The following is a 25770-nucleotide window of genomic DNA, read 5'->3' as shown; positions in this document are numbered from 1 at the left end:
TTTCTTTATTGTGCTGTTTCGCTTCTCGCTAAACACAAATTACATTGTTAAAAATTATTCACTAAGTGAAATGAACTTCTGTGTTCATTTTCTATGCATTACATTTTGCGTCGTTGAAAGCGTTGGCGGCGAGGCTAGGCACTCCTTCAAACCGTTGGCGGCGAGGCTACGTACTCGGCCAGCAAAGTGCGTTCCGTGAACGTACTCCGACTTGAGTGCACTCATCTGAGAGTACACTCCGCTGCGACGTTAAGATTTGGGAAAGTGCACTTAAAAACCGAGTACACTCGCCGTAAGTGCGCTTAACTTGCCCGCTTGACAGGGGTATAACTCAACTTGGTCCGATTGCTTGTTATTCACCTTGCACGTTTCACCGCGTTTGAGATTTCCTACGGACAGCTGGTGCCTCCTGTGTTCCCGAACCCGAGCACTACGTCGAACACTGCGTACTGCTAGCACGAACAAGCGCCAGTCATCGGACGCAGGCGGCCTTATCACACGTATCAGCTAATTGTATAAAGAGAAAGGTGCACCCCCCCCCCTCGCAAACGGTACTCTTGATTTGTTTTTATGCCAAGACACACTGACCAGGTAGATGTATCCTTTGGCCTCGTTCTGTCGGTGCAGAATATCCGTATATAGCTTCTGAATGCACGATACTGCCTATGTATTGTGAGATGCTGTATGTGATATTCTGCCGCAAGAGTCGCAGTGTGGAGTTGCCTATGAAGGTCGAAAACAGTCCACTATCGTACCTGTAGCAGTGGAGCAACCCCGCGAATAAGTGCTTGCACATTTCGGAGGCCTCCCACACACAAACACTTCCTTTTTTTAATGGCTCTTTGTCTTTTGGCTCTTTGTGGCTCTTTGTGAAATGGCTCTTTGTGAAATGGCTCTTTGTGAAAGGCTCTTTGTCTTTTAAAAATAATTTCATGCGGTTCACTGGGCAGACCGCACGTTGGCACGCACAACGCAACTATTTCCGCGATTTCGTCGTTCAAATCCTTGAGACAATCAATATAAGCTGATCGGCAGCAAGGACCCTTTCGGCTTCCACGAAACATCCCGATTGGACGCCACAAAAGAAAAACGTGACCACAGCACCATCCAGCCGCCGTGAACCTGGATGTCCTAGCCATCTTCGTTTATTCGGACAGTGTTGCCAGATCAAGTAGCGCATTCTGGAGTTGCCAATATCGATGCTGCCGAAATGGTACGTGATAGAAATTGTGGAAGCTGTGCTTCTGTAGCCGTGTGCGAAACAGAGTTGACGTTCTTCAAACACAACCACCACTGCGCGATAGTGACATGAGAAGCAGTATCTATGCACGATTTTCTTTTTCGTTGAGGTTTTTCAGTTTTTCGTTTGAAAGTGTGTGTGTGTGTGTGTGTGTGTGTGTGTGTGTGTGTGTGTGTGTGTGTGTGTGTGTGTGTGTGTGTGTGTGTGTGTGTGTATATATATATATATATATATATATATATATATATATATATATAGCGCTCTGTGTGCGTGTCTTCTTTGTGCCTCTCTTCGTCAGATTTCTGTGCTGCTCTGCTGTAACGTTGCATTTACCGAATCGGACTGAACCATGGTAGGGTGAAACATGGGCCACGAACCACTCAATACGGCAGTCCGAGCCTCGCCAGTGCGCTCGTAAAATGTCTGATGCCATTGCAAACGTCGCAGACTGTCTCTGCAGGTTGCGATAAATTTACGTTCCCGTTCGAACGTGTCTCTGCTTCAAGGCGCGCTCAGCGAGCAGCCGAAGCTGAAGCAGTTCTCGGGTGGCAGACATCCGTAGCGGCGCCGCCGTTGTAACACACCCCCGGCACCCGGGGCGGGAAGCAGCGGGCGAAGGACGTCCTCTCCTGCGCCTTCGCCGGCGGTGTGTGCCTGGCGCTGCTAACCCAGTGGAGACTCTCCGTCGGTGCACCTTGCGCCTCGGTCTACAATCGCCGCATACCTTCTCGCTCTACTTGCGGCGCTGCCGTTCACCGGTGTTATGGGAAACAGGCTATCCTCTCGCCTTCTTCCTTCCCGTCTGCGTTTCCTTTTCTTTCATGTGGCCTATACCTTTCTGTGTGCGCGGGCTTGTGGAAATGCAGTTGGTTATTTGTACAGGGTGTTTCAGCGAACACTTTCAGAAATTTTTAGAGGTCGCCTTTGGCAGATAGCACAATTCTAGTTCGTGAGCTGGGCCACTTGAAGAGGCGGACATTACTAGCACAAAAAAAAATAGAAGTTCATAATCGACTAATTAATAAAAATCACTAATTAAGTTTCTAACTAATTACTTTATGGCCCATATTGCAATTTACAAATTCTAGCCGTGCAGTTCGAAAGGCGGATCCACTTGGAACGAATTCTCAGGATGACATAAGTTTCGAGATATTCATTCCAAAACTTTGCGGAAAAATGCATTGGCGTTCTAGTTACTTTCGTGCTTCTATGCATAAAACGACATTTTGTTCAAAAAGTAACTGGGACGCCAATGCATTTCTCCGCAAAGTTCGGGAATTAATACCCCGAAACTGGCGTCATCCTGAGAATTCGTTCCAAGGCAGCACTTCAAAGTCTGCATTTTGCCCTATATCATAGGACTCATGAGCCGCTCACATATGAAATAAGAGAGGATTACCATCGCTAAAGGGCATGAAATTATATTCCAGGGGTTACCTGGACATACCGGCATTGTTGGTAGTGACCTCGCCGACGAAGCCGACCGGTCTCCTCATCTGGAATCCCGACCAGTTCCAATCCCATTATCCAGAACCGACGCTGCGAGAAAGCTTCATATTGTGGCTAAAGCTATGACACACAAATGCTGGTCTTCTCCCAACCTCTCGAAGTGTTATGTTCATAGGCTTGATCCATCCTTAAAGCTAAAAGTGCCATCAAAAGTTTCTCGCTCTGAGGCGACAGTATTGTGCCGCCTCTGGCTCGCGGTGGCATTTACGAAGGCCTACTCGTTCCGCATTGGAATGGGGGATACGCTCATGTGTGACTCTTGTGGAACTACAGAAACGATTGAACACATCCTATTTATCTGTCCCCAAAACGACGTCGAGCGTGAAGCTAGTTCTCCGGACAGCACTGAACCGGCTGGACTCTAGACCATTTTCCTTAGTGAACATCCTTGGACCCTGGCCGTTCGCGTCGATGGCACAGAAGGCCATGAAAGCGCTCTTGAAGTACCTCAAGTCGACAGGTCTTGGGAACCGTGTGTAGACTCGGTGCGAACCTTCAACTGTGCGCGAAACTTTGCTCTCTCTTTCTCTGTCTCTCTTTCTCTGTCTCTCTCTCTTCATCCCCACACCCCTTTCCCCAGTGCAGGGTAGCAAACCGTACGTGCGTCTGGTTAACCTCCCTGCCTTTCCTCTCTCTCTCTCTCGTTCCAAGTGGATCCGCCTTGCGAACTCCTCGGTTATATTTGTAAATTGGAATATGAGCCATAAAGTGATTAGCTAAAAATTTAACTAGTGATTTTTTAATTAGTCGATTATGCATTTTAATATTTGTGCAAGTAATGTCCGCCTCTTCGAGTAGACCAGCTCATGAACTGGGTTGTGCTACCTGCCACAGGCAACCTTTAAAAATTCCGGTATATAAAACACCCGGTACTCTTGCAATCGGATCTCTATAGTTGCAACAAGCGTCAAAACAGGCTCGATGCCGCCAGTGTCGTTATGAAGATGGGTCTTATATGGAGACCCTCTAACTGATGTGCGAGTTACGTCGGTGGGTGTGATCGGGAGGTCAAGACAACGGCGTTTTCACTCGCAGGACTGATGTTCAGATGTTGTGGCTTGATCTGTTTCATTCTGAATATATATCACTTGACGATCTGCGTTACGTTCATCTGTAACAGCTCACATAGGCCAAAAACCCGCGACGTGAGCGACTGACCCATTCTTACAGATATCGCTGCAATATACCCGTAGCGTGTGTCGCTGCTCAGCCGGTGGTAGTCGACGTGGAAAGCTGAAGCAATGCAACTTTTACTGTTGCGATGATCGTCGTTGCAGTCGTGTACTTGCCAAGCGCACTCAACCAACATCTCGTGATAAGGCATAGCAGGTAGGCGTGGTTAATCGCGCGACCTTTGCGCCGCGCCGAGGAGATACTTCTGAAAACCCCGCGAGGGAGGGGTGTCGCCTTATCACCGCACAAGCATGCAGCTGCTGTCCTATCGCGATTGCTGGCTTCTCCCATCGGCGGGTTGTGTATCGGGGCTTCGGAATCAAAGTCCGGGGTAAGTTGATTTAGATTTTTCGTCCACTTCAAGCACGGCCATGCCTTTTTTCCATAGGCTGGTTGTAATACTGCGGCTCGCGTCCGAATTCCGCGGTCGCGCATGGTAGGCAAATAATTCTAAATGTCTACTGCAGTATTGGACTCGTAACGTGAAAAGAATACACGGCCGCGGCGTTCTCGTTGCGATGGAGCTGCTATACAGCTTGTATGCTGTGTTCTCGACTGCGGTAGGAGTGGAGTCGTGGGAATCTTCGTTAAGGGACGTGCGTTGTATACCTGAGCTGTGGAGTACAATGCAGGAGTGTTCATAGATATAACCGACTTTCACCATTCAGAGCGGTGACACGTCGCGGGCCAACATAGCGATCGCGCATTACCACTCTGAGCGGAGACAATTTGAAGACACAAGACGACAATGTCGCTCCGCAACACAGTGGAACGCCCGCATCGGCGCACTCTGTTTCTGGGAGCTGAATCATCGCTCGGGTGCGTATACGTGGAGCAACTTTGTCTTTTAATTTTTATACCCAACGCTTTACCGGACATATCACGATCATCATCATCATCAGCCTGGTTATGCCCACTGCAGGGCAAAGGCCTCTACCATATTTCAACTACCCCGGTCATGTACTAATTGTGGCCATGTTGTCCCTGCAAACTTCTTAATATCATCCGCCCACCTAACTTTCTGCCGCCCCCTGCTACGCTTTCCTTCCCTTCGAATCCAGTCCGTAACCCTTAATGACCATCGGTTATCTTCCCTCCTCATTACATGTCCTGCCCATGCCCATTTCTTTTTCTTGATTTCAACTAAGATGTCATTAACTCGCGTTCGTTCCCTCATCCAATCTGCTCTTTTCTTATCCCTTAACGTTACACCCATCATTCTTCTTTCCATAGCTCGTTTGAGTAGAACCCCTTTCGTAAGCCTCCAGGTTTCTGAACCGTACGTGAGTACTGGTATGACACAGCTGTTATACACTTTCCTCTTGAGGGATAATGGCAACCTGCTGTTCATGATCTGAGAATGCCTGCCAAACGCACCCCAGCCCATTCTTATTCTTCTGATTATTTCGCTCTCATGATCCGGATCAGCGGTCACTACCTGTCCTGAGCAGATGTATTCCCTTACCACTTCCAGTGCCTCGCTACCTATCGTAAACTGCTGTTCCCTTCCGAGACTGTTAAACATTACTTTAGTTTTCTGTATATTAATTTTTAGACCCACCCTTCTGCTTTGCCTCTCCAGGTCAGTGCGCATGCATTGCAATTGGTCCCCTGAGTTACTGAGCTAGGCAATATCATCAGTGAATCGCAAGTTACTAAGGTATTTTCCATTAACTTTTATCCCCAATTCTTCCCAATCCAGGTCTCTGAATACCTCCTGTAAACACGCTGTGAATAGCATTGGAGAGATCGTATCTCCCTGCCTGACGCCTTTCTTTATTGGGATTTTGTTGCTTTCTTTATGGAGGACTACGGTGGCTGTGGAGTCGCTATAGATATCTTTCAGTATTTTTACATACGGCTCGTCTACACCCTGATTCCGTAATGCCTCCATGACTGGTTTCGCCTGAATCGAACGCTTTCTCGTAATCAATGAAAGCTATATATAAGGGTTGGTTATATTCCGCACATTTCTCTATCACCTTATTGATAGTGTGTATATGGTCTATTATTGAGTAGCCTTTACGGAATCCTGCCTGATCCTTTGGTTGACAGAAGTTTAAGGTGTTCCTGATTCTATTTGCGATTACCTTAGTAAATACTTTGTAGGCAACGGACAGTAAGCTGATCGGTTTATAATTTTTCAAGTCTTTGGCGTCCCCTTTCTTATGGATTAGGATTATGTTAGCGTTCTTCCAAGATTCCGGTACGCTCGAGGTCATGAGTCGTTGCGTATACAGGGTGGCCAGTTTCTCTAGAACAATCTGCCCACCATCCTTCAACAAATCTGCTATTACCTGATCCTCCCCAGCTGCCTTCCCCCTTTGCATATCTCCCAAGGCTTTCTTTGCTTCTTGCGGCGTTACCTGTGGGATTTCGAATTCCTCTAGACTATTCTATCTTGCATTATCGTCGTTGGTGCCACTGGTACTGTATAAATCTCTATAGAACTCCTCAGCCACCTGAACCATCCCAACCATATTTGAACCATATTTGTAATGATATTGCTGACTTTGTCTCCTAACGCATACATGTGATTCTTGCCTATTCCTAGTTTCTTATTCTCTGCTTTTAGGTTTCCTCCGTTCCTGAGAGCATGTTCAATTCTATCCATATTATACTTCCTTATGTCAGCTGTCTTACGCTTGTTGATTAACTTGGAAATTTCTGCCAGTTCTATTTTAGCTGTAGGGTTAGAGGCTTTCATACATTGGCGTTTCTTGATCAGATCTTTCGTCTCCTGCGATAGCTTACCGGTATCCTGTCTAACGGAGTTACCGCCGACTTCTATTGCACACTCCTTAATGATGTCCATAAGATTATCGTTCATATCTTCAACACTAAGGTCCTCTTCCTGAGTTACTGTGATTGATGTGATGTGATTACCTGTTTCTTCGCCTCTGTTCCGTTCGCAACGCGTTTTTGCAAGTTTACTGTATTCAATGTTTCTCACTGAAAAGTCCACTGAAGCAACGCATTATGGCGACGGATTGCTCTTATGACCTGTCCTCCCCATTTCTATCCCTGTCCGAGGTGATTGCGTGATCTCTGCGAATGCGGATGTATGCCCACGGCGCCGAATTTATGTCTGTGTCGTTTGCCACGCATATGTGGGTAATGGTTGGCTCAGCTGAAAGAAAACTCTTTCTAGTTGAGTAGTGCATGCGTTCACAAGAGCGGGAAGTTGCATTGACTTAGTGAAATCGCTGACAGCCCTTTGGACTCCGATTACCTTTAGTCGAATACCTAGATAGCGAAGTTTGCGCTTTTTTCTTCTTTTTCCTATCGCTCTTAATTTCCTGATACTGCGTTTGAAGACAGCACTTGTTCCCATCGGCCGATGAAAGATAACACTGGGGCCGACAGTTGCGACTTGCCATAGCATGGCACGAAGCGCATCCATCGCAGAAGCTGTAGTGCTTAGCCATTTGTACAAGCGTGTGGTTAATGCGGAAAAAAAGAATTTGACACCATCGAAAGGACCTAGCGTCACAGAAGGCCGTGCAAGCACTATTGCGCTTTTTGCGATCTACCGGCCTTTGTGAACGTCTTTAACTAGAACGCCTTTTGTGTGTGTGCGCCTCCGTGTGTGCGTTTTTTAACGCTTTCTTCTCCGTCTTCTTTCTAACCTCTATCTCCCATCCCCAGTGTAGGGTAGCAAACCGGAAACTGATATCTGATTTACCTCCCTGCCTTTCCTCTTCATCTCTCTCTCTCTCTCTCTCTCTCTCTCTCTCTCTCTCTTAATGCGAGCAAAATTTCAATTTTTATAATGTTCTTCAGTGCTTTACAAGTGAGTAGAGATCTAACCGACGTTCGGCAGTTAATTAGTGGGTGTAAAGAACAGCACTCGCCATGATATGTAAAACTTTCGTAAATTTTGAAGGCTGAAATATTAACCAAGAAAAGGTTTTCTTCTGAAACGTACGTGCACTTTTTTCCCATCTATTTGCAGTACTGTTGGCCTTCTCATACCCCAGTCACACGAGCATGTCAAAGGTCCTTTGAAGTTAAGGAACGTTGAGGTTTCAAAGGCAAGTTAGTTCAAGGGATATATGTCGGTGCTACACGGTCTCCAGGTAGTCTCCGTTGAAGCTTTTAGCAGAAACCGTAACGTATCCTTAGCGCTGCCATCGCCTCGAAAATAATAAAAAAATATGGCCCAAATGAGTCTTACAATAAATGCGTCACGTTTTTTCATCAATATTTATTTTTCCTTATATATAGAAACACCAAAAACATAATGGACGCGTAGTAAGGGAATTACTTTACCACATACAGAAGTATTTATTGTAATGATGGTCACCATGTGTACTGCTTCGTACACCGCATTTTGGCGGCGATTATTCGTTGTTGCCTTTGCTTCAGCTGCTTCGTTTCATTCCTTGTGGCTAGGCAGTGGTAGGTACGCGTAAACGCGGTAAATAAAGAACTGCAAAACAAAAGTGATGAGGGAAGAAGACGCGCGGAAAAAAAGCCGGGGAGACTGGGACGCTTAGCAGCCGCTAACCAAAGAACCAACTCGCACATGGCACCAGTGTTGTGTCGATGTTGCTGCTGACGACAGGCCGTGCCGGCGCTGCTGCACCGGCGCGTTCATGATGGAGATTGCTAGTGTCCCGAAAGTGTTTAGCACTTTAATAATAGTATTCAATACTTATAAGCTCGTTCTGAAGAGGTGAAAATTGAACTTCCATATATTTAGAGATTATTTGTTCTGCTGTCGGACGCCCTCTAGGCTCGAGAATATTCCCTTGAGGTTTCAAAGGACGAACGCTCACTCCTTTGACTCAAAGCTCCCTTCCAGTAGGGCTCCTTTGCTGTGCCTGTGTGACAGTGCGCATTATCCCTTGAAGTAAGGGATCTTTGGTTCAAAGGACTTTGAAAGTGCCCGTGTGACTGGGGTATCAGACAGTAACAGGGTGGGTACAAGAACATAAACTTCAACATTTGATTTCTGCACCAGACTAGGCTACCGCTGGAGCTGGTGGCCGCTGAGCGTCGTAGAGACAGTGACGGTAGTCGCAAACAGGTTTGAAAACCGATAGAATTAAAATATGTAGTACCCATGCAAGGAACTGTACATACGGCACATCTCGACAGGGAATACAGAACTAGAGCTCGACTTCGGCCACTAGCGCGCCCCGTAACTCGGTGGCGAGAGAAGAGCTCGTGTCGTTAGGGGAGAAAGTTCGAGGTCTTCCGCGCCTAGAAACAACTAAAATCTTATACCGTCATAGGGATCGTCGTACGCGGGAGCTTTTCGAGGCGCATGTTATAAAGAAGAAAGCGTGTGCATGTGTTCGCAATCTTTCCATTGTACTTGCTGATTGTGAGGTGCAAATTCTGGATGCAAGATTGCGACGGCAGCGATTTTGGATGGCCTATGGGCATGATGACGTCATTTTGATCATTGTATGTATGTCATTTTTCACCCAATAAAATTCAGTTGCGAGTCTGCGCGCGTCCCGTCCAGTTTTACTTCCGTTGTCAGTGTGTTTATTGACCTCCAGGGCCACCGCAGGACAGACCGGCGCTGCTATCGCTGTGACGTAGTAGACATCTCGTTGATCTCGTGACTCGCCTTTGCCGCCGCCAACGCTGCCCGCTGCCTTTCACGCCGAAGGCAGTAATTTCGTTCATTGTTTCAGCATGGTTTATTGCTCGGTGCCGCTGTGCCGAACGTATTCGACAGAGCCCAGTGCGAGTTTTCATGCGTACCCCAAATCCAAGCAGCAGCAAGATGCACGGTTGATAAAGCTGAGAATGGGGAAGCAGCCCACCATTCCTTATCGCGTGTACAGCAAGCACTTCCGCGAAGAAGATTTTATGTACGGCGTTGGAGCTATGTTCGGTTAGTACGACGTGGCACTTCCCAGGACTGTACGTATTTACGACGTTTATTCACGTTGGAAAAGACGGTGCCTTGTTCTCGGAGCAGTACCATCGCAAAACCTTTCTGTCCGGCCCTTGGACCGTCCAAAACACACCGCGAGCTTTGCCGGAATCGGGGACTGGAGATGGAGAAGCTCGCGGCTGCTTTCCTTCTGATTGCAGAACTTGTGGGAGGTTACGCGCAACGTGCAATGCGGCGATTTGCTAGCCTTTGTGAAGCGCTCGGTGTGATTTCATTACGTAAAGTTTTTATTGCGAGAGCAATTATATGGACACTCCAAGCCCATTTCAGCAGATCGCCGTGAAGTTCCGTCTAAAGTCCAAGGGCGATAACACCGTTACCGCGCAAAATTACGCAAAATTGCCGCGGTACTGACTGCTCGAGGTACTTTGCGTGTATTCGCGGGCTTCTTTCGCTCTCGGAAAAAAGATTTTTATGTAGGACGTATTGAGCAACAGAAAGCTGTATCGGAAATTTTTCATGTTGCTCTACAATTTTCTCATTTACACTTTTAATCGAATTATAATAGTTTAGAAGTTGATTAACTAATTAATACTAATTATCTAATTAAGCGGAATTTGGCCTCATGCTGTTCCTTTACGCTGCATATTCGAACGTGGTCAGCCTCACACACTGCCTCTTCTTCTGTTAGCAGTCATGATGTGCTGAACTGCTGGTCACCGAATTGGTTGATGCCAGAGACCGGCAGAGTCACTGAAAACGAAATATGGTGATCGTAATTAAGAGTCGAGCAAGCGATGCACACTGGGCTTGCAGCGTGCTCACTTGATATCACATCAGTGAAGATACCCTGGGCAGAGATGCGCAAATAGTGGAAGCATGGATTGAGCACACAAAAAATATAATCGGTTGAAGTTCCACTTATTAAAATATATCGGTGATAAATCATCGTTCCGCGTTGATTCTGGCGAAAGTGGCACGCCGCACTCTCCACGACGAATGCTTCGAACAGTACTGTTATTGCCCCAACAGTGCGTATGGCTACCTTTATTAAAGGTCATGCGAACTTAATAACCAATATCAAAGCATCATATGCGTCGCCAATTTTAATTACGCGCTCAAACCTATGGCGAAGCGTTGCCGTGAATCATGCACGGCAATCAACGCAAATCGAAATCTTCTCTCTCGAGCGCGCACCGTCCGCGCAAACGCAAGAGATAGGTGCGCGCAATCACGCCCGCCTCGGTAAACATAAATGTACACTATATATGTGCGAGCTAGTGCCTCGAGTTGTAGATGATTACTAGGTAAATTTCACAACAGCTCCCATACACGCGAGTGGCCTCTTCACGTTCGTCGTCCATGGCGCCGCGTGCACGCGCTCCGACGAGAGTGGACGATGCCGTACGTTGGCTCACTAAATACGTTTGTTTGCCTGCACACATTCAACGCCCGCAACACGAAAACAACGGTGGCTGAACGAGCGTCGAACACTTCGCAATCGGTATCACGTAATGACGTTTTATACGTCACGGAGAGATTCCGGCAGACGGCGCCACGCTATGTCCTCGACGCCAATAGCGCAGTAACCCCCGTATTACAAGATAAACTTCCACCCACGGGCCCGAACTTGCCCCTCTACTGCGGAAGGCTTCCTCGTTTCTCTGAAACCGCCTCGAAACACGACCAGTCGTTCTTAAGGTGGTACCACCTTCGTGGGTTGGTGGGCACAGCGCCGGTTGTCCGACGCCTTCGTTCGCTACAGCCTTGGCGCCTATCTGCGGCGTGTGGTCGTGGTTCGGTGCGAATTATCTGATTGACATAACAGACTCGACTGCTTCGCACAAACTAACCTCGGCATGCGTTTGGCACGCCTTCTTTGTGCGCACATTCCGAAATCCCCGCAGCAGACGCAACCAAAGCGAGCCAGCTAAATCTACTGCTTGCCTATCGCTTGAGGGCCTATTTCCCATCATCCCACTCCTCTGAATTTTTTCCTCCTAGTCATTTCCTTCCTCCGTGGCAAGCTGCTCAGTATCAGATCCTAGCGCCACCACGCGGTTAAGACGCACAACACCATGGCCAGGCGTTGACAAGCATGCGCACACGTGACGTGTTGGTTGTCAGAACGATATGGCGTAACTATGGGGTCTGCATACCTGTCTTTACGAGCGTTAAAGCGCTATGCGTAACAATGAAAGAGTAAAGCTACCACTGTAACCACCAGGAGCAGCTACAGGTAGTGTGCGGCACTGAAGCGACTCGCCTGCTTTAGAAAGTTGTCCTGTTTTAGGTGCGAGAGGGATTTCTTCAGCACGTTTTCAAAACCTAGTTCAACGGTGCCTCCTTTTACGCGCTGTGAATGGACAGGTGAAAAGGAACGGAGCCGCTCTGTTTCCTCTCAGTGCACAGCAAACATGCGCGCGGCTCCGAGGCAAATTTCCAAATTCCTGGTTCCTTCCTCGAGCACTTCATGCGTCTGCGTTTCGGGGGATACAGGTAGACTCTCAACGGCGCCCCTGGACGTCCCTTGGGTCTTACAAGGGACGTTCAAGGAAAGCCCGCGAACACAGGCAAAGTGCCTCGAGCGGCCGGTCGCGCGACAGTTTTGCGTGCTTTTGCGGGCTGCCTTCACGCTCGGAAAAACTTTTATGTAGCACGTATTGAGCAGCAGAAAGCTGTATCGGGAGTTTTTCATGTCGCTCTGCAATTTTCTCATTGATATTTCTCATCTAATTATAAAATTTGAGAAGTTGATTAATTATGATCAAATATCTAATTAGGCGGTATGAAAAATAGTTTGAGTATCTCCAAGCGACAATAAACAACATTACCTGTGTTCTGTCCAGCTACGTGGCAACATTTGGATATTTTTACATTCTGGCTAAAGTTAGCTGGGACACCCTGTATACTGCATGTACCTGATGCAAAAAAAAAACGGGAGGGGGGCGGGGTGCGGAGGGTGGAGGGGGTAAGGCGTAGAGAAACGGACACAACCGGACCGTGTCTGCACGCCTTACCCGTTTTTTGCACTATGAATCCTTACCAGCTAGCTCAGCTTTCTATCGTTCTAATGCTCCTGGTGACGTGCTGTTTCTTTCTTTCATTACTGTCATTGTCACAGGCACGAAATGCAGTCATCTGTCCTTTGTCTCTCATTTACAGTCTTTTCAGTTCAGCTTAAGAAATCTAGTTGATAACGCCATTAGGGGTATCAAATGATGTGGATAAGCATTTTGTTGCCAGACTCTACGGGACCTTTGTACTTCATTTGGTTAGGCAATGAGAAAATATTCGGTATTAGATTCTGTATTCGGAGGTCCTTTTTCGCAAGTATTCCTGTTCGACTGGAAAATTTGGCTATCTGAACACCCTAGTTGTGACCAGTTTTGCAGTGCGGTATGATTTACAGTGCGTGATGCTGACAGGAAGATTATGAGACTCATTTCCCGCGATTGAAGGGCCGGATTGACTCTGAGAAGGAAATGACGCCTTCCAAGTCGCTTTAAATTGCACTTTCGGCACTCCAACGATCCCAGAGCGAGCGCACCGCATATAAACTGTTCATTAGAGAGCGCGCTGAGCATCACCGTGCTGCTAATACAAAAAGCTTTTTCATCATAAAGTTCATTGCAAATTAGTACTTTTTTCAGAGCCTTGCGATTGCCAGTGTCCCGCGCCTGCCGAACCCATTCGATTTTCGCAAATATCCTGATTTTACCAATCAGTATAAACCTCTGCCGCCCTCGAATGCTTTTTCTTTCTCCTGGCACCCATTGTGTTCCCCTAATAGTCGAACGGTTAACTGTTTTACGCATTATATGACCCGCCAAGCTAAACCATAAGCTAATACTTTATCATGATCTTTTTCCCACAACACTATTTCTATAATCCAACGATAAACATCTCATTTTCTATTCCAGCGCTCCTTGCGTCGGCGTTAGCTACTTTTCAATATTCTTTGTTATCCTTTAAGTTTCGTAGCCATACGTTAGCACTGGCAGAACGCGGTGATTATATGAATCTAAGGAAATCACACGGGAAATATTTGTAGCGTTCTTTTTTTTTTATTAAAGTAGAAATTATAAGGTCAAGGGAAATGAAAGTGGACGAAGAGCAAATTGGCCACCGATGGAATTCGAACCCACATTCTCCGCGTTACGCGTGCCTTGCACCGGCTGCTGTTCCCACGTCCACATTTTTGGGTACAATATCTAACCCGAAGAGTGTTTAGGTCTTGTAGACAGTCTTGTACACGAACCATGTCATAGTGCAATCTGTCGTGGCTTGGCTCAACCGGAGGCCAACAGCTATAGCCTATACAGCCTCGCATTAGAATATACACAGTCGCGGTGCCACTCATTCAACATGAAATATTTGTCTACCTGTTCGAAACGTTACCTAAAAGAGACCAATAGCATCCGAAAAACCGAAAGCAGCACAGGCACGTTATGGCTTTTGAAGTCCGTTCTTATTACGTACTGGTATGTTATGAACATTAAAATCTGCCCCCCCTCCCCCCCCCCACACACACACAGACGAAGCGACCGTCTCTTGAAGTTTATTTTAGTAAAAATCGTTTGGTGCACATGGTTTGGCATGTTCGTGCTGCATCTTGGATTTTCATCTCGCCCTATTCAAAACGCACTTCACGGACCCGTGCTTTTCGTCGTCTATGACGACAAATATATTTAGATTAAATTACTGTCCATTTTCTTGAAAGCTGACGGCAAGAACACTATTAAACCACTTCCATACAGTTCTACGTCCACCAGACTTCATATCATGGATGGATAATCTACGTAATCGCTTTGGAGTTATTTCTGAAAAGAATTGAAGGCGATGTGTTATACAATGTACTATAGGCAGTGTGGACCTCCATCTGACAGCTGCACTTTCTTTTTGAACAGGACAGAATAGCCTAAAACGGCGTTTTCATTTTGTTTCTATGCATGATGCTTCGTGGGTACACAAGTAGTCCAGCCGAAACTCACGTGTGTCGGCATCTATTTCCTTGTGAAACAAACGTGTCAAAAAGCACAAGCAAGGAAAGACATCTGTGCGACCTCTGAAAAATACAGTTGCAGTGGTTCAACCAGTCGTACTCTTGGCATGCTATATTTTGTGAACAAACACAATCTATTGTTTATTGTGCTTAGCAATTCCACTGGCACTTGCATTGTCTTAGCTGAAATGTACCTGCAACAAAGTTTGGCTACTTCCACATCAGCCACTGACGTTGCACCCCTTCAACCGGAATCGTCTCCCGTCACCTCGGCCTTGAGTGAACCGCAGTTGCGGCGGACACGAGGGAACTGTCCGCGGCTTAGCATCCCTTGAGAATGGGGGTTAAGAGAACAGAACGAACCCCCGTGCGCATATCAGGGTGGCAACGCCCCTCGCGTGCGGCATGCTGCTGGGTTTTTTTTGTTGTTGTTGTTTTTTTCTCGCGGTAGAAAGTCGTTGGCACCGTGCAACCGGTTCTTGAGAAGACGCCGAGGCAGCCACCCGTGCAAACGCGACAAAACACCGGGCGGACATTGAACGTCTATTTAGACTGTGCCCATTGCGAAGGTCGCAACCGGCTCACACAACCAGTCATTCAAAACCGTGTTCCGAGCGAATGCGTACTTTTGAGGAGCGTGTGTGGTCATTGATGGTGTCACGTCAGTACATGCATGATTAGGTCAGCGCAATCTTTGGTGTGTGGAGCTGTGGAGCGCTTAGGCTTGTTTAATTCCGCGCGTTGCGGTGCTATTATGTGTTCATCGCTGCTATTTCTGATATCTAAGCTACGGTAAATAACTTCGCTTGCAGGCTAGTGCGTTCAGTATTGCATATGGTCGCACGGTCCATATTGCACCAAAATAACTGACAGCGTCAAAGCAAGGGAAGTTGGATTTTACACGTTCGGTTGCGGTTGTGTGGCTGCGAGAAAGAAAAAGAAAGCGTGCATGAGTTTTCAACAAAACTCACTCAGCGACGTTAGCTCTTAGCGGGGAACAAGCGTTTAGTTTCTTGAGGCGACCGGTGCGACCTTTTTCTAATGCGTAATATTCAATTTTATTTGTTTGGAGTGATATGCTGGCATGTGAACCCGCCCGATATGAGGGCACATGGCGCCCAGTATTGATTTAGTTGCTTCGTTTGCCGCGGTTCGAGTGTTTTAATGCGTTAATGGCGGGAAAATATTTTGCGTGGCCGTTGAATACGTCGTTCCATCTTGAAAATAGTTAGCGAGAACACTGGACTGCGTGGCTTGGTGTACTATCTGCGCATTATAAAAGCACAGCGAAGATGCTAGTACCCATGTTGCGGTTTAGGGTGACGTTACTGCAACGAATCCACCAAGCCCATCGACGAATACGTCCAGCTGTAGGAATGAAGGAAAAACATTTATTGGCTTAGTTACACGGCTCCAGTTACAGAAGCGCATTCCATGCAGGAGCAAGTTAAACGTCCGAGTTCACATCAGGACCCTGGGCCCATATACTGCACGGAAAGTCTCCGCTTTTAATCTCGTCGTCTTCCCTAGGTGAGTCGACTAGGGAATCTGAAGATTGTCTAGCAGCAAATCACAATCGTCGATTCCATTGCGATACCACGCCCATGCTGCCGCAACGCTCCGTAGTAACCCCGCCTCCGAAGCCTGATGGTATGGAATATGCGGCAGGATAGCAACCTGCGAATTCAAGTTTGCCGTCGTTCTTCGGCAGCATTTGATGTTGGCCCTTTTCATCATTAGTTCAGGCCGTCAGGTAATGGCAGTGGCCTTTCGTGGACCCGTCAACAGTAGGTGTCCACGCTGCGTTGATGGATGGGTGGAGGTTTGCCTTGTGGTAAACGTCCAATTAACGCCTTTGTGGTGTTGCGGCGTGACACCATGCCGTGAAGACACGTTGCCATCACGCTCGTGGCCACAAGGAATCGGTGGCCTGTCGTATGCTTGCCTCATTTCCTGACACTGACGAAGAATAACTAAATGTCTGAATGACAGACCGCAATAAAATAGAAATAAACGGACAAAATATGCATAAACTGGACTGCAGCATTAAGTTTAATATACGAAAGTAAAAAAAAAAGCCAGCATGGGCCATTGTTTCACGTAACTAATAGTCTACAGTTAACGTAATTAATGTGTACACCGCTTTATATCATCAGGACTATTTCTACCTTGCGCCACTTTGCTCGATATTGTTGAAAAAATAGCTGAAGTATGATTTGTTTGCGACGTATGGGTCAATCGAAGGGTTGTGTTAGTGTTGTATATGGTAAACGCTGTAAATAGCTGGTAATTAAGTATAAATTTGATTTTTCTTCCGTTCTGCTATGCAGTGTTACAGTAGACGAGACGTAGAGCATACGACACACGAGAGGTCGGATTACACAGTGCCCACGATGAATATAGTTTTACCTTTCATGCCTGGTGCGCCTGCGCAGCTTTCTCAGCGTCGATACCTAGGCGGTCCAGGAAACGCGCTGAGAGTAAGAGATTTTGGGGTAGACTCTCTAGGCTCCTCCACCCAAAAGGTGAACACGTTAGCAGTCGCCGCACTCCGCGGAGCGTGTATGCACCCAGCGTGGCCGCGCGTCACGCACACGCCGTGACGCCTGGAAGCCTGTCATGCTGTCCTTGTCGACTGCTACTTGTTTTGAGCGCACCTAGCCTGCGTTGCGGGGAAGCCAACATCGTGTTTACGCACCGGATACAGTATACTGTGTGTTCTTTGCCGTGTGCGTTCTTCCTTTTTTTTTTTCTTTTCTAGTTCGAAAAAGTAAGATAAACGCATGGCGCATATAGCGCAATTCGTACTGTTGAGGTGGATTACCTGAGGAAGTTGACGCGAGCGACAAATCGTAATGTTCAGGTGGTTAATCAAAACGATTCACTGAATAACTTCCTGGTTATTCTATTTATGGCTTATGTTCCAATTCTTTAATTGAGACCAAAAAGTAATGAAATCATTGCTCTGTAGCACAAATGTGAAGACTGGCACCACTTTCGGGACATCAGTTTCCAAAATCTACTAAAGAATGCATTGACGTTACAGTTAAATTCTCCCTGAATCGTTTCATGCACGCATTCGGGAAACCATAAGCTGCAACGTCCATGAATTTCATTGCAGAAATTAAGTAAAACTCTTGCTTGGGCTAGTTGGTTCATGCTTTAATGAGTAAAGGCAAGGCGCAAAAGACCAGGACTGAAGAAGGACACAAACGACAAGACCAGCGCCTCCTGTCGAGGCGCCGGTCCTGTCGTTTGTGTCCTTCTTCAGTCCTGCAGATATTTTGCGCCTTGCCTTTATTCATTCAGAAATTAGAGCTGGATATCTCAAGTCTCAAAAGGTATAGGATAAGGTCACCTGGTGCAACACAGGGGTTATGCGAGATCGCTGGGAAAGGCTTTCATCCTGCTGTAGACATAAATATGTTGATAATGATGCTATTAGTGATCGATGATGATTATCATCATCATCTCGAAAGTGGTGCTGCATTTACTGTTTCCGCTGAACAAGCATCCCTTCTTCACTGATCGGCTTCAATTCCACGATTTCAACATGCGCCCTAAGGTCCATAGTAAGATAGTTTGGGAGAGTTTACAAAAAAGGAAGTCATGAGAGGATGTGGATATTCGTTGCTAATGGCACATTCTAACCAGCTGCATGGTTTAAAAAACAGGTTTCAGCAATCGTTGCATATACGGTTTGTTTATATTGTCACGAATAGGTAACATGCATCAAAACAAGAGCAATAATGCAACCAAGACAGTGGAAGGATGGTAGTTATACACCTGCAGCTGGATCCCACATAGGACCTTATGCTTTCTTTGTCCTCATAGACCATTGGTTACCTTAAAATGAAGCAATAATCATTCTGAATGTGTTTTTTGCATGCTTAACAGTATTTAAAAAGGAACCCACTGACGCCTCAATTAACCTGAGGTTCACACATCATCTTGCTTAGTGCATACTGACAACAAAAGACGGTAGGCAACCCTAATCTTCGACTTAGGTGCCTCTTAGTGGCACGCGCACCTCGGCGTTGGTGTTCTCTAGGTTAAGGGAGCGAACATCTTTCACGATATGCGGGCGAGGCGCGAGGGATGACGAGGAAGGAGCGCAGCGCGCGCCACCTGCCGGGGAGTCGCCACCTAGCGAGTGGCGCACGAAGTGCACCTTACGCGCCCTCTCCGGCGCTGACGTCAGAGAATGTAACGGGCTCGCGCGCGCAGCTGTTGCGAGCGAGCAGGTGAGCGCCGGGAGAGAAGCGAGAGAGGAGGGAGTGACGTCACATCCGCTCTGCTAGGCAGTTCAGTCTATGCCAGGCAACTGTTTTCCATTAATTAGCCGATTAAATATCATGCCACCTTCTTTTATGTGTCTTCATTACTTCCGCTTTCTTCTTCCGGGTTTCCAAGAATTTCGTCGAAGTCGTGCTCACGTTTTGTCCCATGGCGAGCGCTCTTTGTTTCAAAGTGTATACGGTGCCATTGGCTGGCCACGTAATCATATTCTGCATTACCATAAAATAAGTAGTCGTCTGTGTGGTATAAAGAAGATTAATTGTCTTCAAACGTGGTACTCCGATATGCACACAGTGCATGGCTTTGTTGACTACTCTAAACAAACAAAAAATACTGAGTTAGAGTGCCTCACTAAGCTCTGTAGAATCATGCTGCTGCCGTATGTATAATAAAGCACCGCTGTTCGTTATTAAGTCAGTCACAGCATGACACCCTGAGAGGGAAACCAAGGTCCACCGCTCATGCAAGCAGCACGGCCTTGTACCAAAAATTCTCTCCACGATCAGGGTGTTTTCAATAATGAGTTCTAAAGCAAAAGTATTCAACAACGTAATTCAGAGGCCATTTTTAGTAGTTTTTCAGCACCATTATGGTTTGCTAATTCTTTCTCTTGTACAGTAGTAGGAAGTTTGCTGTTTCTGTTTTGTGTTCATCTGGTTTATATCGGTTTTTATTGCTTTAAAATAAAACACCTTTCGATTTTCGCACGAAACCATCTGTAGCCTGGCTCTTCTTTGTAGCATCATTTGCCACAGCGTTACAGTTGCCACCTGCTTTTGTCATGCGTGGCTTCATGAAATATCTGCTTCTTTTGTTTATAGAGGGAAGAAAACAAGTGTTAAAATGAAATAAGAATAAACGATTTTCAGGTGTGAACAGTTTTGCTATTCGTTTGCCTGTCAGCGACGATACACTTAGACCAATATCGGACTTTCCACAATAAATTCTTTTTCGATGAAAAAGAATAAAACTTTCGGTTGTATTTGCATTTGGAAATACGCACATCGCTTGAATGTGCACTTCACAATATCTGGACACTGACATAATACACACTGCACGCCCAGCTTGATGCTAATGCGAGTCGCAAATTTGTGCATGAATACACGCGGTCACTAATTCAAAAACATTTTACTGACAGGGTCGGGAGAGTTCAGTGAATTGGCTATCAGTGCCTATTAAACACATAGCTGTGCGTATTTATTTACCTCGCTTACTTTGCTTGGAAAGGGCATGTCCATTTCGCTATTATTCCTTCTTTACGTACACGCGTGATCCATAGCAAGCGGAAGCCTACCTCTGGCCAGGAAAATTGACCTTCAAGCTGGTATAACAACTGGAGGAAACCTGATGTTGCTTGGTTTTTGAACCTAGTGCGCGCGCACAAGCAGTTCTGTTAATATTCCTGCTTTCATGTTTATCTGCAAAATAATCTTTTGACATAAAATGAAACAAAAGTTCATTTTCTTGTATAGTTTCCTAAATTGCAAATTATCTCTTGCAAACACTGAGAGGGAAATGTGCTGACCATATTTAACGGTAATGCAAAAGAAAAAACCATCTGAGTAAAGTCATAAGAATGGAAACACACGAGCACTACGTGTGACCATTGTCTTCTTGCGATAACAGTTATTTTCAGCTTCTACCACGTGGCCGAATTTTCGTTTTTAGACACTCTATATTTACAGGATATCGGTTATTTTGTAATGTTTTGTTGACGCACGATAGAAAATTCAAACATGACGGGAATATGGAGGCTAGAAGTGATGAAACAGTGGCCGTGCAAGGAACGTCGACTGCAGCCAACGTTTCAACGAGGGAACTTCTCTTCGTCCGGGCGGCAACTGCCCTCACGAAGAGAAATGCCCTTGGCAAAACGTTGGCTATTCATTCATCACGATAGAATATGGTCTTTAAGCCCAAACTCCACGAGAGCGATTTTGTGCTCGACGGCGACCAGCGACGGCTTTGAGCGACGAAACGAGCCGTCGCGTGAGCAGATCTCTCGGGTCCGGAAATCTAGAATTCGTCGCCCGGAAGCGCTATGAGCGACTATCCAATAGCGTGAAGCCGAAACTGGATGTACATCACTCAAGTGCTACCGAGTGTCGCACGGAACGAGCCAACGATTGAATTTCTATACGTGCAAGAATGTGAACCTACTGCAAGACCGCCAGGAATATTTCATGCTGCTCTATGCATAAAACACCCGAACTTAAATTAATAAAGCACGCGTCACGCCAGTTTCGGTGCGTAATTGCTGCCCTCATACCGGCAGCATCGGGGAGACGTCGCTCAATGTCGTCGCTCGCGTGGGGTTAGATTTGCAGGCGACGAGCGAAGGCGACAGCCATCTCTATCGCGTCGCCTGGCGCTGTCGCGCGCAAGATCGCTTGCGTGCGTTTATGCTTTGCACATAAAATTTCTGTACACTGGAACAGAAAAAAGGAGTGAAACAACAGAAAAATATAAACAGAAAACGCAACTTTTTCTGTTGCTCAATATGGAGGATTGTTTGTACACATGCATTTTCTGTAAAATAAATCAGGAAATTATATTAGAATAACAGAAAAATGTTAAACAGTAAGCAATTTTTTCTGTAATACAAAACAGATGACTATCTATAAGCATGCCTTAATGTTCGTGATTATGACACTGATCAGGTGTTCTCGTGCATAACGCCTAATCTTCCGTCATCACAGCTGTATGTGAAACACTCCTGCAAAAAATAAAGCGCTCAGAAAAAAAAAATCGAAAAGCGGGAAAAAGAAAAGGCCACTTCACGTACTACCATATATTCACAGGTTATCCCACAATCTAAAGAAAGTGGCAAACAGGCATCGAGTCAACCTAGTGTTTTGCGCTCCCTGCAAACTTTGGAAGTTGTGCATTGCAATGAAAAATCGGAAACGCCAGCAATGCATTACAAATCGGGAAACAAAAACCACCAAGTGCACCTCTGGCTTCGTTCACGAGATACCGTGTAGTCGCGGAAGAGTGTACATCGGCAAACCGGGCAATACATTAATGATATAGCAAGGCAGCATAAAAACGATGTAAAAAACAGGTACGGTGGCCATTTAGCTGCACACTGCAACAAATGCGCATGTACTCCAATTTCTCCAAAGATAAATTGTGGAAGCTTACTGCATTGCTAAAGCAGAACATAAATGAGTCGGCGCAGCGTCACGCAGTCTAACAAAACGAGATAAATTTTCTAGGTAAACACCTGAACTTGTAGGCAGACGCACGCCCTTTAACCCTTTTGGATATTGGTGGCGCTTTTCGACATGCTATAAATCTGATTGTTCGTTTAATAAAATTTTCAATTGACAGTTCAGCGCTCGTCCTGTTGTTTGTTTTCGATTCCTGCCCTCGTCTTCTTCGCTCTGCTTCAAGTTACACCCTGAAACATGTACGGTGACGTTCAAACAAGCCACAATTTCCCGGTCACGTGGACTTCTATATATCGAAGCTTCGCTGCCAATTCACATCTATACCCTGCAGATTATATTCTACATGCTTAGAAAAAAAATGCAGTAGAAAGGTAGTAACGAGTGCAATTACTAAATTTACCACACATTACTTTACCACTTTAGTAGCTGTTTACTGCCTTCGATAATTCAGACTTACAGTAAGTCCTGATCTTTCCAAGCATTTACTAAGCTTCACAGACCAGTTAGCAAAATGTTATACCACCGTCACCTGTTGTATTATCATGCTGTGTAGTGGCAGTATTAATGCGATGTTTAGACAAACTATAGGCGTACATATGTCAAACTGGGAACCTTCCATCATGTGATTTCTGTTCAGGCGAAGCATTCTACAGGCTGCGCCCAACACGCTGATTTGCTCATACTCGCAAGCATAATCAATCTCTTTTTTTCTCCATTTTCTGGTTTCCGCAGTGCTTGCCGAGCTGCCCGCATACAGCTCTCCAAGTTTTTAATAATTTCGCGAGAGCGTCGATGGATGGATGGAGTGTGTGTGTGTGTGTGTGTGTGTTTGTGTGTTTGTGTGTGTGTGTGTTATGAGCGTCCCCTTTCGAACTCCCACATCTGATCCCCTGATTTTCTGATCCCCTATTGCTATATGTGCTTTTGTACGTCTCCGTTTTTTGTCGTTTCCCTACTTCCTCCAATCGCCTCTTACTAATGCCTATTGCGGACACGTTTACTTTTCCACTGCTCCCGCTGAACCCAAGGGCTTCAAGGAGGTCAGTGGTGCCTAAATCGACCGCTGGGTAGACGTCTTCAGATTCTAATAAAACATGCTCCATCGTTTCCCTAGTTTTACCGCAGCAAGCACATGCTTCTTCTTCCTTCTTATATCTCGCTTTATAAGTGCGTGGTCTGAGGCATCCTGATCTCGCTTCGAGAAGTAATGAGCTTCCCTTTGAGTTCGGTCAACAAGTTTTGAGTCGATCAACAAGACGGTCAGCGCTATGCCGCGGAGCGCGACTGCGAAAATAGCGAGGAATAGACGTATGCGCGCGGAACGTCCTCCTGTCCGTATATCGTCTGCTAAAATATATTTTCCCTCCAGCCCGACGTAGCCCTTGCGGCTTGTCCGCGTTCAACGCAAACAGAAATGCACACACCTGCTTTCGAGCAAGCGCAGCGTAAAAAAGAAACCTAGATAGTCAAACTTAGTCCGGATGCCTCTATGCTACGGCATGCCTCATAATCACATCGTGGTTTGGGCACGTAAAGCCCCAGAATTTACTCCCATCTGCTCAGTTTGACTTTCGTCTACCGTCTCTCCCGTGCGCGCAAAGCGGTTACAATAAGCGCTTGCAGGCGATAGAAGAGCTGATAAGCAGCAAGGCAAGTGGTGGACTAGTGGTAGCCTAGCCACTCGACAATGTTCGGACAGCAGGACGCTCCACACTCCATACGAAATGATATAGTGGCTAACCACCAAAGCTGCAACGCGAGAAGTTATTTCAGTTATTGTCATATACATATTGTTCCCTGACGCCACTTTCACAGCTTTACAAACGAAGCTAGGCCCAGGTTACAAGCTTCCAAGCTTTTTTCATCAGTTACTTACACGGCACCGTTCTTCAAATGGAGCAAAGGCGAAAAGAACAAACTCGACACGCTCATCAGGTCCGGCGTCAAAAGAATACTCAGTGTTCCACAGTCCGCTAGCACGGTAAATCTACTCGAACTCGGAATTCACAACACCACAGACGAATTAATCGAAGCACAGTTTATTGCACAGATCTCCAGGCTTTTGTCAAATAATAATAATAATAATAATAATAATAATAATAATAATAATAATAATAATAATCCTATTTATGTCCACTGCAGGATGAAGGCTTCTCCCTGCGATCTCCAATTACCCCTGTCCTGCGCCAACCGATTCCAACTAGCACCCACAAATTTCCCAATTTCGTCGCACCACCTAGTCCTCTGCCGTCCTCTACTGCGCTTCCCTTGATATCCATTCTGTCACCCTAATGATCCAACGGTTATCTAATCTGCGCATTACATGACCTGCCCAGCGCCATTTTTTTTCTCTTGATGTCTATTAGAATATCGTCTATACCCGTTTGCTCACTGGTCCAAACCGCTCTCTTTCTGTCTCTTCAAGTTATGCCTAGCATTCTTCGTTCCATCGCTCTTTGTGCGGTCCTTGTTCTTAAGTTTCTTTGTCAGTCTCCAAGTCTCTGCCCCATTGTCAGCACTGGTAAAATGCACTGATTGTCTACTTTCCTTTTCAATGATAGCGGTAAGCTCCCAGTCAGGAGCTCACAATGTCTGCCGTATGCGATACAACCCATTTTTATTCTTGTGTGAATTTCATTCTCATGGTCAGAAATCCCTGTAATTAGTTGACCTATAGGTAAACGTACTCCTTCACAGATTCTAGAGGCTGACTTGCGATCTTGAACTCTTGTTCCCTTGCCCAGTTATTTATCATTATCTTTGTCTTCTGCATATTAATCTTCAGCCGCACTCTTACACTCTCCCTGTTAAGGTCCTAAATAATTTGTTGTAACTCATCCGCAGTGTTGCTGAATAGAACAACAATGTCATCGGCAAACGGAAGGTTACTGAGGTATTCGGGATCGATCCTTACTCCTAAACCTTCCCAATTTAACAGCTTGAATACTTCCAAGCACGCAGTCAACAGCATTGGAGATATTGTCTCCTTGTCTGACCCCTTTCTTTATAGGTATATTCCTACTTTTGTTGTGTAGAATTAAGGTGGCTGTGGAATCTATATAGGTATTTTCCAGGGTATTTACGTAAGCGGTCTGTACTCCTTGATTACGCAATGCCTCTATGACTACTTATCTACTACTATGACTACTATGGTATCTCTACTGAATCAAATGCCTTTTCGTAATCTATGAAAGCCATATAGAGAGGCTTATTGTACTTTGCGGATTTCTCGATAACCTGATTAATGACATGTATGTGATCCACTGCAGAGTATCCTTTCCTGAAGCCAGCCTGTTCCCTTGGTTGACTAAAGTCCTGTGTTGCCCTTATTCTATTGGAGATTCTTTTGATAAATATTGTGGGGACCCCTGTCTCCTGTTCACGCGCGACTTGGGCCATTCGGCCGCGCGATCGGTGGGGACACGCAGTTCCAAGCCCGCTGCTTGCGCGCGCGGCTCACGTTATACGCCGTGCGCCGCGCGTAAGAACAGTGCCTGAGGAGCGGGCCCCTCTC

General features: G+C 46.1%; 1 protein-coding gene across 1 annotated transcript in view; it reads left to right on the top strand.

Moving 5' to 3' along the window:
• Nucleotides 1–4181: 4181 nt before the first annotated feature.
• LOC139052422 (alpha-(1,3)-fucosyltransferase C-like) overlaps nucleotides 4182–25770 on the top strand; it is a 29711-nt gene continuing 8122 nt past the window's right edge. The window contains exon 1 of the mRNA XM_070529518.1: nucleotides 4182–4253. The gene's annotated coding sequence lies outside the window, so the exon portion shown is untranslated. The remainder of the gene's footprint in view (nucleotides 4254–25770) is intronic.

This window comes from Dermacentor albipictus, chromosome 1 (genome assembly GCF_038994185.2).
Source record: "Dermacentor albipictus isolate Rhodes 1998 colony chromosome 1, USDA_Dalb.pri_finalv2, whole genome shotgun sequence".
Classification (NCBI taxonomy): Eukaryota; Metazoa; Arthropoda; class Arachnida; order Ixodida; family Ixodidae; genus Dermacentor; species Dermacentor albipictus.
This window is presented reverse-complemented; position numbering and strand designations above follow the sequence as displayed.